Raw genomic sequence first — 16,897 nt, 5'->3', positions numbered from 1 at the left:
GCTGGTCATCAGGTCTGGTAAGTTGACTTTTAGCCCTAGAATCCACACGATGGAAGGAGATAACTCATTCCTGAAAGTTGTCCTCTGACCTCCATATACTTGCTACACTGTGGCCTGCCAGTATGTGCACAATAACATGTACACACACACACACACACACACACACACACACACACACAATGTACATGATTTAAAATGTTTTGTATGCAAATGAAAACAAACAAATCAAAAACAAAATTTTGAAAGAGAAATCACAGGTTGATGGGAAACAGGGACAGGTACCCAAAAAACAGAGATTTTTGGTTACTTTCTTTATTGTTCATAGCATATAACACCAAACAAATTTATAGAGGTTTTATCATTTGGATTTGTAAGAAGCCAACTTTAGAATTTTTCCAACTTTAATACTTCCTAAAATCATGTGTCTTTTGAACCATACCAGTACCACTAACAGTATGTGTCCCAGGTTAGCTCATGATATAAATACATTTCCAGGAACAAAAGTCCTGCTTGATTGTTGGATATGACCATGATGTGGGTCTACTCAGCAGTATGTGGTATTGGTTTATATTTTGACTTATTGCATTCTTAATTGTTAGATAATTGCATATGCTATGGATTCCTGGATAATGCAAGTTTATTTTTTATTTTTAAGCATTAGTAACTTTTATTGCCAACAAATATTTGCAAAGGTTGTTTGGTTAAGTTTCTTCCTTGCTACATCCCTCGGTCCTCTCTGCTTTGGCTGTCTGTCTTTCACATTTATCTTCCTTCTTACATTGGCTTCTGGGTCTCATTTTCTTTTGTTCTCTTATTTCCAATCTGCCTGACATTTTCTTCTTCTCCTCATTATTTGATCCAGCCCTTCCAGGATGCTTCTTGGGTTTATAGTATCTTCTTTCTTCTGTGCTTTGACCACATAAATGTTTCCGATATGTAAGTAGAAGTGGACTTGGGTACTTTTCTGTGTAACTTTATATGGATTGTCTCCTTTCCCTCCGTACCACACCCTACTTCTGCAATATGAAGCAGTACGTTTTATTCTCACTGTGTTTGTATGGTCTTGCTTGTCAGTACCTCCCTTTTTGAGGATGATTTTGCTAAATTATACAGTATTTTTATTCTGGTCAAGAGAACAGTCTGGGCCTGCTTTAAATATGGTAATTATGGCTCTGTGAGGATCTTCCAGCAGAATTTGTACCAAATCTTCTCTTCTGTGTGCATGAATCCTTCCTCTGGCTTTGTGCTCTCATCACCTCTGCCTGGAAGAGCCCAAGGAACAAGCGGCATTAGACTTCGCTCCAACACAAACTGCTTTTCTTGTAGCTACCCACAAAAGTGTGGGTTCTTCTGTCATTTTGACTTATTTTTCAAAGTTACAAATTAAAAGCTTAACAAAATAATTAGTGACCTTGCAAATAAGATTTTAAAAGGATTACTTTATATAGTGACTTTTTAAATGTTCTATATAATTTGAATATTTGGATCACATATTTCATCATAGTATTTCTAATAAGAGTCTCATGCTCTACCGACTGAGCTAGCCGGGCACCTATAGTATTTCTATTAGTTTGTCATACCCTTCTCAAATACACAACTAGAAAGAAGTGCTTGTGTTTAAAAATGGGAAACGAGAGCCAGGAGTTGGTGGTGCACGCCTTTAATCCCAGCACTCTGAAGGCCGAGGCAGGCAGATCTTTAGAGTTCGAGGCCTCAAGGCTAGCCTGGTCTACAGAGCGAGTTCCAGGACAGCCTCCAAAACAATATAGAGAAACCCTGCCTGAAAAAAAAAACAAAAAAAGGGGGGGAAGAGTCCTTATATTTGATTTTTTAAATTTAGCTTAATTAAAAACTTTTGTTTTGAAACAAGGTCTTGCTCTATAGACCTGGCTGGCCTCCTACTTGCTATATGCCTGAGTTGGCTTTAAATTCCTGGCAATCCTCCTGCCTCACTCAACCTACTGAATACTAGGATTACAGGTGTCTACTACCAAGGCCTCTTGATGTTTTTGTTTTTTTAAACTAATATGTTTATTTATGGGGTACAGTATTACACCCTAATACATGTTTGTGGTGCCTAAGAATCAAACCAGAGCAATTAGCATTACCATCTCCCTAAATACTACTACACATCAGGTACCTCCAAACTCTCTCCTAGTTATTTCAAATGCATAGTTAAATTGTTGCAGACTATATTAACTAATGTGCTATAGACCATTACAACTAATTCTCATGTAAATCTATTTCCATCCTCCTTATTTAAATAATCACACTTTAAATGTAATAATGCTTTAAATAGCCTTATTTCTCATAACAGTTCAAATACACTTTTATAAGTCTATGAAGAAGGAATAAAATGTGTTTTGTTTGTAAATGATATGTTTGTATGCTTCATTCCCCCAATTTTAATGAACCAGTGTTCCAAGAGAGAGAGAATGAGGGCACACAATTTCCAAGAATATAATTTGTTTTTTACTTGATTTTATAACTTAAGTGAACATGATGAATTATGAAGCAATAGGCATTAAATAATGACAAGCAACACTTTTTTTTCCTTTAAATTCTGTAGTGTGGTGGGTATAATCACAAGATGGCACATTTTCACCAGTTTGGGCAGCTGTGGCAAAAGTGTCATGGAGTTGCTGACCTAAATAGGCAGTTATTAGTATTCTGTGACCTGGAAGTCCAAGATCAGGTGCCAACCTCAAAAGAGTTCTGTTGTGGATGGCTAACTTTTCAATGCGTTCTCAACCTAGTGAAAGGAGTATGAAAGCGCTCCTGGGTCTGTGAGAAGGACATTCATAAGAACTCTAAGATCAGGACCGTTGGTAACATAGACCTTCTCCGAGGTCTTCAGGCAAGCCTTGATCCAGTCAGTACTGCTGTGAGAGGGGGTAGCACGCGTCACTTACTCCCCAATTCCGTTGATACTAAGGAAATTATCAAGACAAGAATGACCTAGTGACACACGCTGTTTACATCTGGTCTTGGTGTAAGACAAGCCTGGTTTGAGTTCTAAAGTGTGGGTCAGCCCTAGAGAAAGTCTGGACGGATGCGAGTGTGGAAGGGGCTCTCAAAGGGCTCTGAGGCAAGGGAGCAGCCAACAGCCTCTGGTTCACAGCCAGCAAGGGACTGAATCCCAGGTCCCAGAGCTTCAACCGGCCCCAGAGCTCCAGATGAGAGCACAGATGTGTCAATACCTTGATACTAACCTTGTGAGACCACCGGGATGGAGGTCAGTCATGCCATTCCTGAACTTCTGGCTGACTGAAGGGAGGCAGTAAGTGCAGTTTACTTCAATCAGCACCACAGTACTGATTACACATTTTTTAAAGAAATCACACAAATTCCTAAGAAGTATCTCACAAGCATAATTCCAATGTCATTTGAGGGTCTAGAAAACAAAAAACATTTTATTTATTTATAATACACCACTATAATATTCCTTACTACTCATCCATTTATGGATTTATGAAAAACATTTCAGAAAATTTGTTTCACAAAGCATAATTTTGAATTACTTTGCTGGATTTTCTTTCCTACAATAAAAGGGGTTGTGTGAAGCTTATATACTGGCCTAGTTTTGGTTCTGTGTTATATATATATTTAAATGATTTATTTACTTTTATATTATGTGCATTGGTGTTTTATCTACATGTATGTCTGTGTGAGGGTGCAAGATTCCTTGGAACTGAGTCACAGACAGTTGTGAATGACCATGTGGGTGCTGGGAATTGAAACCAGGTCCTCTGGAAGAGCAGCCAGGGCTCTTGACAACTAAGTCATCTTTCCAGCCCTCTGTATTATGTATTTATTTATCCTTTCCTTTCCTTATGTTTGTTCTCTGTTTTGTGGTTTTTTCAAGACAGAGTTTCTCTGTATAGTCCTGGAACTCACTCTATAAACCAGGCTAGCCTTGAACTCAGAGATCTGCTTGCCTCTGCCTCCCAAGACATGGACCATCAAGTATGGCTTATATTTTCATTCTTAAACCAAATTAAATCCTGTTGATTTCTCTGATTATAAAAAATTGTGATCTTAAAAACAAATGTTTTTGTTATTGCTTTTATTTTTATTGTTTATTTAGGTTTTGACTTCCAATTAGATTTTCCTACTTTAAATCTATACTTTATTATTGATCAAATCTCTAATGATTACTTTCACTATCAAAATGTAGAATACACTTTTTCTTTGGCTTAGATATCACAGTTCTAGGAATTGACTCTGTATATGTGCATGGGAGATCTTTCCATTTTCTGGTGTCTTCTTTAATTTCTTTTCTTTTTTTTTTTTTTTTTTTTTTGGTTCTTCGAGACAGGGTCTCTCTGTGGCTTTGGAGGCTGTCCTGGAACTAGCTCTTGTAAACCAGGCTGGCCTCGAACCCTAACCCTGCCTCTGCCTCCCGAGTGCTGGGATTAAAAGCGTGTGCCACCGACGCCCGGCTAATTTCTTTCTTTAAAGACTCAAATTTCTTGCTATACAGGTCTTTCACTTGTTTGGTTAGTGTTACTCCAAGGTATTTTATGTTGTTTGTGGTTATTGTAATTGTTTCTCTGATTTCTTTCTCAGCCCTTTTATCGTCTGTATATTGTAGGGCTACTGTATTTTCTTGAGTTGATCTTGAATCCTGCCACCTTGCTGAAGGTGTTTATCAGCTGTAGGAGTTCCCTGGTAGAGTCTTTTAGGTCACTTATGTAAACTATCATATCATCTGCAAATAGTGAAAGTTTAACTGCTTCCTTTCCAATGTGTATCTCTTTGATCTCCTTTTGTTGTCTTATTGCCCTAGCTAGAGCTTCAAGTACAATACTGAAAAGGTATGAAGAGAGTGGACAGTCTTGTCTTGTTCCTGGTTTTAGAGGAATTACGTTGAGTTTCTGTCCATTTAGTTTGATGTTGGCTGTTGGTTTGCTGTATTTAGCTTTTATTATGTTTAGGTATGTTCCTGTTATCCCTTATCTCTCCAAGACTTTTATCATGCAGGAGTGTTGGATTTTGTCAAAGGCTTTTTCAGCATCTAGTGAGATGATCATGTGATTTTTGTTTCTCAGCTTGTTTATATGGTGGATTACGTTGATGGATTTTCATATGTTGAACCATCCCTGCGACCCTGGGATGAAACCTACTTGATCATGGTGGATGCGTTTTCTGATGTGTTCTTGGATTTGATTTGCCAGTATTTTATTGAGTATTTCTGCATCAGTGTTCATGAGGGATATTGGTCTGAAGTTCTCTTTCTTAGTTGTGTCTTTGTGTGGCTTGGGTGTCAAGGTTATTGAAGCCTCACAAAAAGAGTTTGGCAAATACCCTTCTGCTTCTATTTCGTGGAATACTTTGAGAAGGATTGGTATAAGAAATTCTTTGAATTTCTGGTAGAATTCTGCACTGAGGCCATCTGACCCTGGGCAGAATTCTACCAGAAACATACACACAGGCACACATACATACACACAGACACATGAACACACATATGCACGCATACAGACTCACACACTGACACATACACACAGGCACACAGTTAAAGGAGTGGATGAAGGAATCTGTACAGCAAAATTTCAGTATGCTATTATTTATGTAAATACAGGTGTCTGCTGGCCATACAGTGCCCATTTCTGTAAAATATATAGGAAGCTGGTGATCTCAGGTGGGAAAGCATACTTATCAATAGGTGATTCTTGTTTCTTTCTTTTTTTTTGTAGCCATGTGCATGCTTTTTCTGTTCAAATCAAACTAATATGCTTGCTTTTCTTTTAAATAAGTGCTTGAATTTGATGGCCTTAAGAAAATAATGTCTAAATGGCTTGCAACCTAAAGTCTTAAACTATAGGTTGCCAGCCCACATAGGTGGAGTAACTGAATGCAAGTTTTAAAAATTTGGCACACTGAGTGTGCAGTGACAAAAACAACCTCAAGTGCACAGTAAGGCAAACTGTTTCTGGCAATGCTAAACTTGGTTGCATGAAGCAAATTCACTGTAGCGCTGGTTCTCAGCAACCAACACACACACTTTACACTATGCCATTGCTTCATGCACTGCCAACAAACCAGTCTGAAACACCTCAGCTCAGATTCCTGGCAATGGTGTGTTGTTTACTGCAGTGTTTGACGGAATGTGTAAAATGTTCTGCTCTTGTAGAATATTCAACTATGCAAAAATGTGCTGCAATGTTTAATTATACAAAGATGTGTTGCTGTTTTACCTTGCCTGCCTAGGGCACATGATTGATCTAATAAAAAGCTGAACAGCCAATAGAGGAAGTATAAGCAGAACTTCCAGGCATGGGAGAGTAAGTAGCAGGAGGAATTTAGGTTCATAGGAGAAAGAAAAAGAGCCAGTAGGGAGGTGCCAGGTGCCAGCCAGCCAGCCAGACATGGAAGAAACAGAAAAGTAGGACATGCAGAATCAAAGAAAAGTAAAAAGCCCTGAGGCAAAATGTAGGTTAAATTATATTAAAAGAGCCAGTGGGACAAGCCTAAGCTAAGGAGAATATTCATAGTTAATACTAAATCTCCATGTCTTTATTTGGGAACTGGTTGGCAGCCCAAAGAAAATGCCAACTACATTCTTCCCTTGAGGAAGCACAGTGTTTTAATTATGAAAAATGAAGACTTTTTAAATATTTTTCTACCATCATTTTGCAATATTTTAGTATAGGTCCGTATAATTCTGGATTGTATTGTGTCAAGATGTTTGTTTTTAAAAACTGTTGTTTGAGTTGCTAATTGGAATTTCTCTCTCTCTCTCCCTCACACACACACACCACACACACACACACACACATACACACACACAATCACACATACACAAACCACTAAACAGATCTTATTGCTTAGGAATAGAATTTTCATCGGGCTGAAATGGCTGTAAACATGTTTTTGCCCCTTTGTATTACACATTTGTGTGAAGCAGTGACCCCCTACACTGATGATTATAAAATCAAAATAGCAATGGATTCTGAAAAACAACTAAAGATGCTTTCCCTCCTGCAGTGTCAAATATCCAGCCAATACTTAATTCTTTTTGTAAAAACTATACAAATGCAGCTGGGCAGTAGTCGAATATACTTTTAATCCCAGCAGTCAGGAGGAAAAGCAGACAGATCTCTTTGAATTTGAGGCCAGCCTGGTCTACAGAGCAAGGTACAGGACAGCCAGCCTGACACAGAGAAACCCTGTGAAGTTATATATGTGTGTGTGTGTGTGTGTGTGTGTGTGTGTGTGTGTGTGTATGCATTCATCTTGTTATGGTTTGTTTTCATTTTTAATAAATGGTGAAATTATGTGGATTCCATAATTTTATTGCCAGTTATCAGTAAATGTTTGGCTTTGTTTTCCCAAGATCTGATCATTTATTTGTTACTCTTAAAGACTTGTTTTTTACAGGACTCAGACTTAGTAGTAGAAACTCTCATCATGGATGGCTTACATCTGTTCTGGCATATCCTACAGCTTCCTCCTTATTTTTCCTTAGTGTGTCGTCTCTTAGTAAAATGTCAGCATTTGTATCACAGGACACACAGAATAACAAGACACTGAATCTTGGGCACTTCAGTACTGTGTTTCTTACCTTCCTTGTTTAAGGGCTTTCTGGCAACAAATTGGGAATGTCACCTTCTTGAGAGATTGAAAGAGATTTGGATTCTGCTAGCTCTTTTGGGTCCCAACCATCAAGACACAGTAGTATCTGTCAATCCAGGAATATACTCTCTCTCTTCCTCTACCACCCTCTCCCTGCCTCTGCCACCAATAACCAAGTTTAGGGCTCTCAGACTGGCGTCCAAATGGATCCATGAACAGCTTTTGCTTCCACTCTTCAGTTCTCCTTGATCTGTAACAAAAATATCCCTTACTCAACACACCGCCATAGGCAAAGACGTCTTGCTTCATGGGAAAAACTCATTTGTCGTTCCTACTATTGATTTTAGACCATACACCCATTCCACTCTTCACCCAGAGCATCTGCAGCTACTTCTGAGGGCCATGCACTTCTCACAGCAGGCACAAGCTTGCATTCGTGGTCCACTTCGATGAGTTTCTGACAGCCAGTGGCTGGGGAGGAGATTTTCAGCTTCATCTTGTACAGCCCACCGCCTAGGTGGCTTCATGGAAAAGAACAGTGTTTGATTTTCATTTCTGTATTTATGTGCCTATAAGTCCAGGGTCAGGTAAATTTTCTTGGACAAACAGGCTTGGAATCAGAAAATACTGAAGAAGCCTTGGCCTAATATGGAAGGGAGAACAAAGTCCTCACACCTTAAATGTTCACATTTTGTCTTTTAAAGCGGAATTATGGCGACTATAATTGTTTATTATATGAGGACAGAAAATCTACTGTGACATGTGGTACCCAAGAGTAGAGACTTTATTTTTTTATTGGTTAAGGCTGATCTCAAATTGTGTCAATATCCCACTAGATATAAATACTATGTATTAGAAGATGGTTACAGGAAGTTACACTATTCAGGTAAAGATATAAATGTTTAACAGTTTGAGTGTATCCACCTAGTTTGAGATAATTAATACGTTGACTATAGTCTCATCAATCCTCCTATTGACATCTTCTCCATTGACTAAGCACCACTCTTAATTCCAACCTGAAATGGGTTCTGAGTCTAGATTGCCTCTTGGGTTGTATAGGGAATCAAAACATGCTCATTGCAGATTCATTATCTGAAACAACTGAAAACCATGCTTCAAGTGAAGTGTAGAGATTGTCTGAGTGGAACATCTCAATGGCCCCAAAACAAGGGCTGCTAATAATGATTGGACAGTTTCTGGAACCCTACTGTGGCTTTCAGTTGAAGCTGTCTGTCTTTGCCACGTATTTATTATCCTGGAAAATTCTTTACTCTCTAAGTTAGATGAAAAGAAATACACATATTCAGGTATTTAAAGGCAGTGTTTTATCTACTTAGCATTGGCATATAATGTCTGCATATGTGGGATAGTGAATGATGCACTATTTAAGTATATGCATAAGAGAACTATCTTGACCAGATAAACGTAAAGATATAATTATCACCCTAAATGTTTTAAACTTCAAAACAATTATTTATGCTCTCTCTCTCTCTTCTCTCTGTCTCTCTCTCTGCCTCTCTGTCTCTCTGTCTCTGTCTCTCTGTCTCTCTGTCTCTGTCTCTGCCTCTCTCTCTCTCTCTCTTTCTCTCTCTCTCTCTCTCTGTGTGTGTGTATGTGTGTGTGTGTGTGTGTGTGCCCTACATGGCACATATATGGAGGTCAGGGGACAACATATAGGAGTCGAGTCTCTCCTTTCATTATGTTGTAACAGGCCCCAGGCCTTAGCACAACTGATACCATTAGAGGTTTCTGACTTAAAACCCAGCACATAGGCCCCAACACCTGCTAAAAAGAGAACAAAGATCTAATCCATCGAAGACCTAGCCCATAGTTCCAGGAAAGTCCTTAAATGTACTGACCTTGCTTCTTGGCTTCTGTAGCTCTGCTTCTTGCTAACTGAAGTATTACAAGCAGAATAAAAGACAAAGGGTGTAAGGCTTGGGGCTGCATGATTTGGGCAACTTCCCCATGTAGCTGCTAGCTATTTCTTTTCAGCTCTAAGAGTGTCTCTGTGGTGGTCTTTCTCTTGGGCTTACTTTAAAATGCTGTGGATTCCAGAGATCAAATGCAGGTCACCAGTCTAGGTAGCAAGTGCCCGATAATCTTGCCAGCCACATTTCATTTTTTTGTGTTTTGTTTTTGGAGACTGGGTCTCATTATACGGTCCTAGCTGATCTGGGACTTGCTTTATAGATCAGTCTGGCCTTGAACTTACAGATATATGTCTATCTCTGCCTCCCTGCCATCCTTGTGATGGGATTAAAGGCATGTGCTTCCATGCCTAGCCAATTTAATTAATTTTTATAGATGAGTAGTATTTTCTCTCTCTCTTTATCTCTCTCTCTCTTTCTCTCTGTCTATCTCTTTCTGGTTTTTTTGAGACTGGGTTTCTCTGTAGCTTTGGAGTCTGTCCTAGAACTCACTCTGTAGACCAGGCTGACCTCAAACTCACAGAGATCCACCTGTCTCTGCTTCCTGAGTGCTGGAATTGAAGGCGTGTGCCACCACCTCTTGGTGAGTTATATATGTTCCATACTTTATTTATCTACCTATCTACTGATGGACATCCAAGTTGGCTATTATCAATAAAGTATCAGTGAATCTGGGAGTTCAAAAATACCTTTGACATTTACTTGCCTTCTCATGGATATATATTTAGCAGAACGGTGACTGGTAGTTTTATTTCCAGTTTTTGTTAAGAAGCCTACCTACTTGGTTTTCGAAATGGCTGTATCAATTTATATTCCCTCAGGTTGTCCTTAAGTGACTTCAAGGCTTATTTACACTTAAGTTTTTTATCCAGCCTGAGTTTTGTTTGTTTTGAAATGGGGTCTTGTGTATATCCTCAGCTGGCCTGGAACTTGCTGTGAAGAACTGAATGACTTCAAGATTGTAGCAATCCTCCTGCCTTTTCCTGCTGAGTGCTGGGGTTACAAATGAGAAAGACCATGCTAAGCTCGAGTTCATTGTTTTTGTATTTATGGTGGGAGACATGGATATTATTTCATTCTTCTGCATGTGGATACCCAATTTTACTAGCACCGTTTATAGAAGAAATTGTTCTTTCTATAATAAATGTTCTAGTTGCTTTTGGTGGAAATCACTTGATTATTTATGCACTTATTTCTAGTTTTTTTCTACTCTATTCTGTTGGCCTATAAGTCTGTTTTTATGCCAGTATAATGCTATTCTAGCTGGGTAGGATATTTGAAGTCTAACACTGTGACATCAGCCTAATTGTTTCTGTTCACAAAACTTTGGCTATTCAGGGTCATTTATGGTTACACATGTTTTTTTCTGAGACAGATTCCATTGTCTTGTTGAGTGGATAGATCATTTTGGTGGTGTGAATATATTAACAATGTTAATTCTTCTCATTTATGAACACATGATACCTTCCCATTTCTTGTCTTCAGTTTTTTTCATTGCTGTTCTAAGTTTTCAATGCATAATTTTAAAAACCTTGTTGGTTAAATGTACTCTTAGGCTTTTTAAAAAATATCAGTTTTGTAGGTGTTGTAAATGAGATTGCTTTCTATTTTTTTAATAGGTAGTTTTTTACTGCTGTATACTTGCATGCTGATCTATCTTGCAAAAGCCTTAAGCAAGATCTCACATATCCCAAACTGGTCTTAAAAGCATTCTGTCATTGAGAATAAACTTGAACTTATCCTGAGTGCTAAGGTTACAGGTGTGTCCCACTATATCTGGCCCATGTCCTTTGTAGGCTAAGCAAGCACTCCATCAGCTAGAAGAAATCCCCAGTCACTCATCTGTGTTTTCCATGCTATGAAATTGACAGATCAAACTGAGAAGCTGTTGCGTGAAGTTGTGGTAGACAAGCCATTCTCCCTTGAATTATTTTCTCTACTTTTTCCGGTATGGGTTAGGGACTGGTTAAAAAATCCCGCCTGACCAGATTGCATAGATAGCTGCAATGAACTTGCATTCTTTTGTTGTTTGTTTTTCAAGACAGGATTTCACTGCATAGCTCTGGCTGTAGTGGAACTCATTCTTTAGACCAGGCTGGCCTGAAACTCATAGAGATCTGCTTGACTCTGCCTGGAGGAGTGTTGGGATTAAAGGCGTGGGCTACCACCACCTAGTCAATTAACATTCTTAGCAGGATTAGTTGAAACAACATGGATGTTGGGCTCATGGCAAAATTTCTAGTATGCAAGACAGATAAGAAGTGGGGGCCATCCTGCTTCTAGTCATAAAGAAAGGCATCAGGTTTGGGCAGTGTTGACACAAAGAGTAAATCCTGCTTGAGTGCTTCTCCTACTCTCTTCTCAACAGCCTGAAAATCAGTGTCTGTGGCTGTGTGGGAGACGCCATCTTCACGGTGCAGCCTTCTAGGGCACAGAGCAGAAGAGAGATGGACAGAGAATGGATAGGGAATGGAAATGTAAAACAGAATAACCAACGTGGGCAGGGTCATTCCTACTCACTTGGGACAATCTCAAGATGAAGCAATGTGTCTTGTCCTCTGTCAGGTAAGTTACTGGTGAATTTAGTTTGTCTCAACTCCAAATGGTTTGGAATGATTTTCAAAGCCCTGTGTTACTTCAGGTAAAGTTTTAAGGAAAGCTGTGTTGCATATGATATTCTGATACATATGATTAATATTCCAGATAAACATCACAGTGTTTGCATAAATTCACAAGTCCCTCTCCCTATAGAGAAAGTTAAATTAACAAATTGAAACCTGTAGAAAAAAAAAACACCTCAATACCAACTTTAAACAACATAAAATGGAAGCTATTGTGAGTGATCTGGTTCAAGAGAAAAGACACTTAGTCCTTTCTTGCAACATTCTGAAAGAGCAAGATAGAATTTTAAAAGAAATTTGTGACAATAATTTAAATTGGTTAAAGAAAATTAGTATTCAGATGGGTTCTAAGTGGAAAGTAACACATATTTATTTTAGGTGTGAAAATATTTCTTAAAGAAGGAGTAATTTGCTGTTACCAGAAAGAATGAGAGTGTATAAATACATTTGCAAAAAAAGTTGCAAGCTTTTTTATTTTGAGATAAAATATAACAAGTAAGACTATACTATTACTACAGATTGAAAGCTTTATGCAAATTACTTTACTTTCTAATATCGTTTTGTATCTAAAATGTACATTAATTTTTAACTTAAAGGATTATATATAATATTTATATAATAAAAATATTTTAATTGCATGTATGTATGTGTGTCTATGTGTTGGTATATGCGCTTGGTTTTAGATAACCTTAGAGACCAGAAGAGGGCGTTAGATCCCATGGAGGAGTTACAGGCAGATGGGAGTGGCCTGATGGGTGCTGCAACAGGTCTTCAGAATGAGCAAGCCATACTCTTCACCACTGAGCCATTTTGACAGTCCTGACATTAACATTTTCTAATGGTGGAAATAAACATAAAAGCATTCGATAACAAACAAATTTAGTTGCTTTAACACTGTCAATAAAAGCTGGGCTTGGCAGTGCACAACTTTAATTCAGCACTTGGGAAGCAGGAAGCAAATCTCTGTGAGTTTGAGGCCAGCCTGGTCTACAGAGAGAGTTCCAGGACAGCCAGGGCTACACAGAGAAACCCTCTCTCAAAAAGCAAAACAGAACAAAACACTGCTATCAGGTGCAATCAAAATGATTCTTTCATTTTTGATAAAGATTTCATAGGAGTTTGGTGATGACTGCTTTAATTTAATGATACAAACCTTTCACAGAAAAGGTGTATGTAAGTATAGGAAATTAGCCATTTTTCTTTTTTGGCTTGTTGCTTTCTTAGTGATGCTAATACGAGTGTACATTGGGAAAATAATTTTTTTTTAATTTCTTAAAATCATGACACTTTTTTCTATCATCTCTAGCAGCAGTGCAACTATACTATTAATTATATTTACTATTTCAGTAAATTAAACCAGGATTAAACATGTTTTCTTCTTACCCATGAAATAATTCAATTATTTTTTTTAGTGACTCACATTTTCAGTTCTTATGTTTATAATCATCAAAGCTAGCACCAAAGGGTTTAAAAATCTAAGGTAAACATGGGCACATAATTACAATGTGTTTAAATGAATACATTATATTTCCTTTATAAATCAGTCTTTGTAATAGTAAAGGAAACATTTAAGAATTAAGTAAAACTGAAATTCTGTCACTTAAATTACTTTTCACCTAAATTTTATTTAAATTTAAAAATAACTTTACTGACACATAATCATAACACACATTGCATCCACTTAAAGTGTGAAATTCAGTGCTTTTTATCTATCAGCCAAATGGGAGGACAGCTCGCATACCATTCATTTTAAAGTGTAGTCTTTCCTTAGAAGAACTGTCTGTCTATATTTGTTTGTTCTGGATATTTGAGCAAAATTTTAAAAGTATAATTTATCTTTGACTGCTTCTCAATCTTCATACTGATAAATGTTTGTTCATATTTTCCTCATGATGTTTTGGATTCATATGTAAGAATTTTGTAAATAAATTATGGCTGACTTGCAAATGTTAAATATAGATGATACAAAAGGATGCTTGTTTAGGTCCTTAAAGAGGTGAAGCAATTTTGAAAAAAAAAAATTCAAACCGTATAGCCTTCATGATGTTATATAAATCTGTATTTATTTCTTATGTCCCTATATATTGTGAAGGGAAATATTTATTCTACACGTTTCTTTTTCCTTCCTTCTTGTTCTCCCTTCCTTTTTTCTCTTCCATTTTCTTTTGGGGGGGGTCACTTGTGACAAGGTTTCACTTTATTGTTTAGATTGTTATTTAATTAGCAGCAACCACCTGCCTCAGGTCTTAAGTGCTGTGATTACAGGAGTAGCCTCCATACTTGGCCTGGTCCTTTTTGTTTTATTGCCTAGAACTCTGGCATGCACCACAAACATGGGCCCGACCTTCCCATGCGCATTTTTTTCTGTTATCAGAGAATTCTTAATTGCCCACCAGTCTTTCTTTGAGGTTAGGTGCAGACTTGGAATACATATTTGTAAATGCGCCCTGCTGCACGGATCCACCCAAGACTAGAGTTCTGCTTATCACTCTTGTTGGTCATCTGGGAAATTGCTTTTCTTTATTATCCTGTTGCTGTTCTCAGCCACCCTCCATGTATCTGTAGAGTGTTTTGAAATAATGCAGTATTTGGCAGCTGCTGTATTATAAGATGTTCTGAACAGCTCCCAGATGTTGAGCGTACTTCAGAAGGCACTCTTGGACTTTGTAGTTAGTATCTATGTTTGTTCTCTCTTTGGCTGCAGCCACTTACAGCTCTATTTTAAACCACTCTTCAGTTGTTATTATTTTCTTTTGTAAGTAGAAGGGCTATGCATACCTGTGTGTGCACTGTGAAAGTCAGAGGAAGACATGGTATCTTGCTCCAACAGTCTCCACATTATTCTTTGAGACAGGGCCTCTCACTGAACCTGCCGTTAGGTTGGCTGATAGTCAACAAGTTCCAGCAATCCTCCAGTTTCTGTCTAGCACAATGCCAGGCATACGAGGAAGTGCCTAACTTTTTAACCTGGATGCTGGGGTTCTGAACTCGGGTGTGTGATACTCGGGTGTGCAAATGCTCTTACTCAGGGAGTGCATCTTCCCAGCTCATCATTACTTTTGATTATCTAATTGTACCTCCCTGCCCTTGATGCTAACATCTTTGGAATAGCCTTGTTATAATCTTTTACTTCTTTACTTCTCTGGGATGAATTTTTTTTTTCCGAGTTAGAATCTAAGCAACCCTCACAGGGAACTTAGTTTCACTAATCGGATGTTGCCTGGTATGCTTCTGATTTGAAAGGACTCCAACTGGGTAAACAAGCAGGACATGGGGTGGGGGTGTCATCCATTCAAGAGGGTGGTGTGTTTTATGGGTGTCCCATAGAGAACCAGCATCCTGTCAGAGACGATGAGGTGTGAGCTGAAGCCCAAGTGTGGGTCAGCCACAGAGATCTGCAGTTCAAACTCTGATGGCGGTGGGACACTGAGAACCGGATAGGAGGTTGTAGACAGGTGAGCAGGAGTGCTGAGAGCGGAGTTCCGGGCTCAGGAACAGGGAAGTCAGGGCCAGTGCGCGAATGCGCAAAGCAGTCTGGACAGTGGGGCAAGAGTAAGGGCAGCGGAGAAGGAAGGCTTCTCCCTTCTAAAGGAGAGAGCTGCGGCCTGCTTTCCTCCTGGTAAAGGTGCCGCCCTGTCACAGTGATGTCTAAGCTTTAAGTATAATAAACTAATGTAAGTTTTATGCCGCTGTGCTGTCCGTCAACTAAAATTCAAGTCAGCTGGGATCTGGGGATTGCCCACATGCTTTAATAGTGAGAAGCGCGGAGTTCAGAAAGAAGATAAAGGCCTGGTGAGGTAGGGGGAGGTGGGCACTGTAGGGTGGGAAGAACTGACAGGAGGAAAGGCTAGTTAGCAGTGGAGAATGCTAAGAGAGGCCCTGTTAGATAAGGGCTGAATGGTGCCCATTGTGTTCATTGTGTTAGGAATCTCGGGAGTCCCTGGTGATCTTTGTCAAAGCTCTTCAGAAGAGTACATGAGAAAAGTCCAAATAGCAGTGTACTGAAGAATGGGTGAGGTGAGGCAGTGTCGACAAAAAGTGACCACTCTGCCAGTGGTCACATCTACAGGGAGGTGCAAGGTGCTTTATTATGATATAGCTAAGCCCCCACTGTACACACACACACACACACACACACACACACACACGCACGCACGCACGCACGCGCGCACGCACTCACGCACATGCACACACACATGCACGAACACACACACACCACACACGCACACACACGCACGCACGCACTCACCACACTTTGAATGAATTATGTAAACTTTACTAACCATATTATTTCAATTTAATATAATTAAAAATATGAAGTAGAGGCCGGGCGTTGGTGGCACACGCCTTTAATCCCAGCACTCGGGAGGCAGAGGCAGGTGGATCTCTGTGAGTTCGAGGCCAGTGTGGTCTACAGAGCGAGTTCCAGGACAGCCTCCAAAACAATACAGAGAAACCTTGTCTCGAAAAACAAACAAACAAACAAAAAAACAAAACAACAACAACAAAAAAAAACAACAAAAATATGAAGTAGATACATAGATTAAGGTGAGTAAAACCACTGCAGAGGGAATTGTGTAAAAAGATGAGGAAGAGAGAGGAGACTCAGTAGAAAACACAGATAGAGAAATGAAGTTCACCAGGACTGAAGGGAAGGAACTCAGAATACTATGGGATTGGGCACACCTAGGCTAATGACGCCAGCGGAAGGAAACCTTTCAGGTTTGGTAGATGAGCAAGGGGGGAGAGAGGGTTTGAGCAGAGTTG

The sequence above is a fragment of the Mesocricetus auratus genome, unplaced genomic scaffold (genome assembly GCF_017639785.1).
Source record: "Mesocricetus auratus isolate SY011 unplaced genomic scaffold, BCM_Maur_2.0 Super-Scaffold_100020, whole genome shotgun sequence".
Classification (NCBI taxonomy): Eukaryota; Metazoa; Chordata; class Mammalia; order Rodentia; family Cricetidae; genus Mesocricetus; species Mesocricetus auratus.
Note: the sequence above shows the minus strand (reverse complement) of the source record.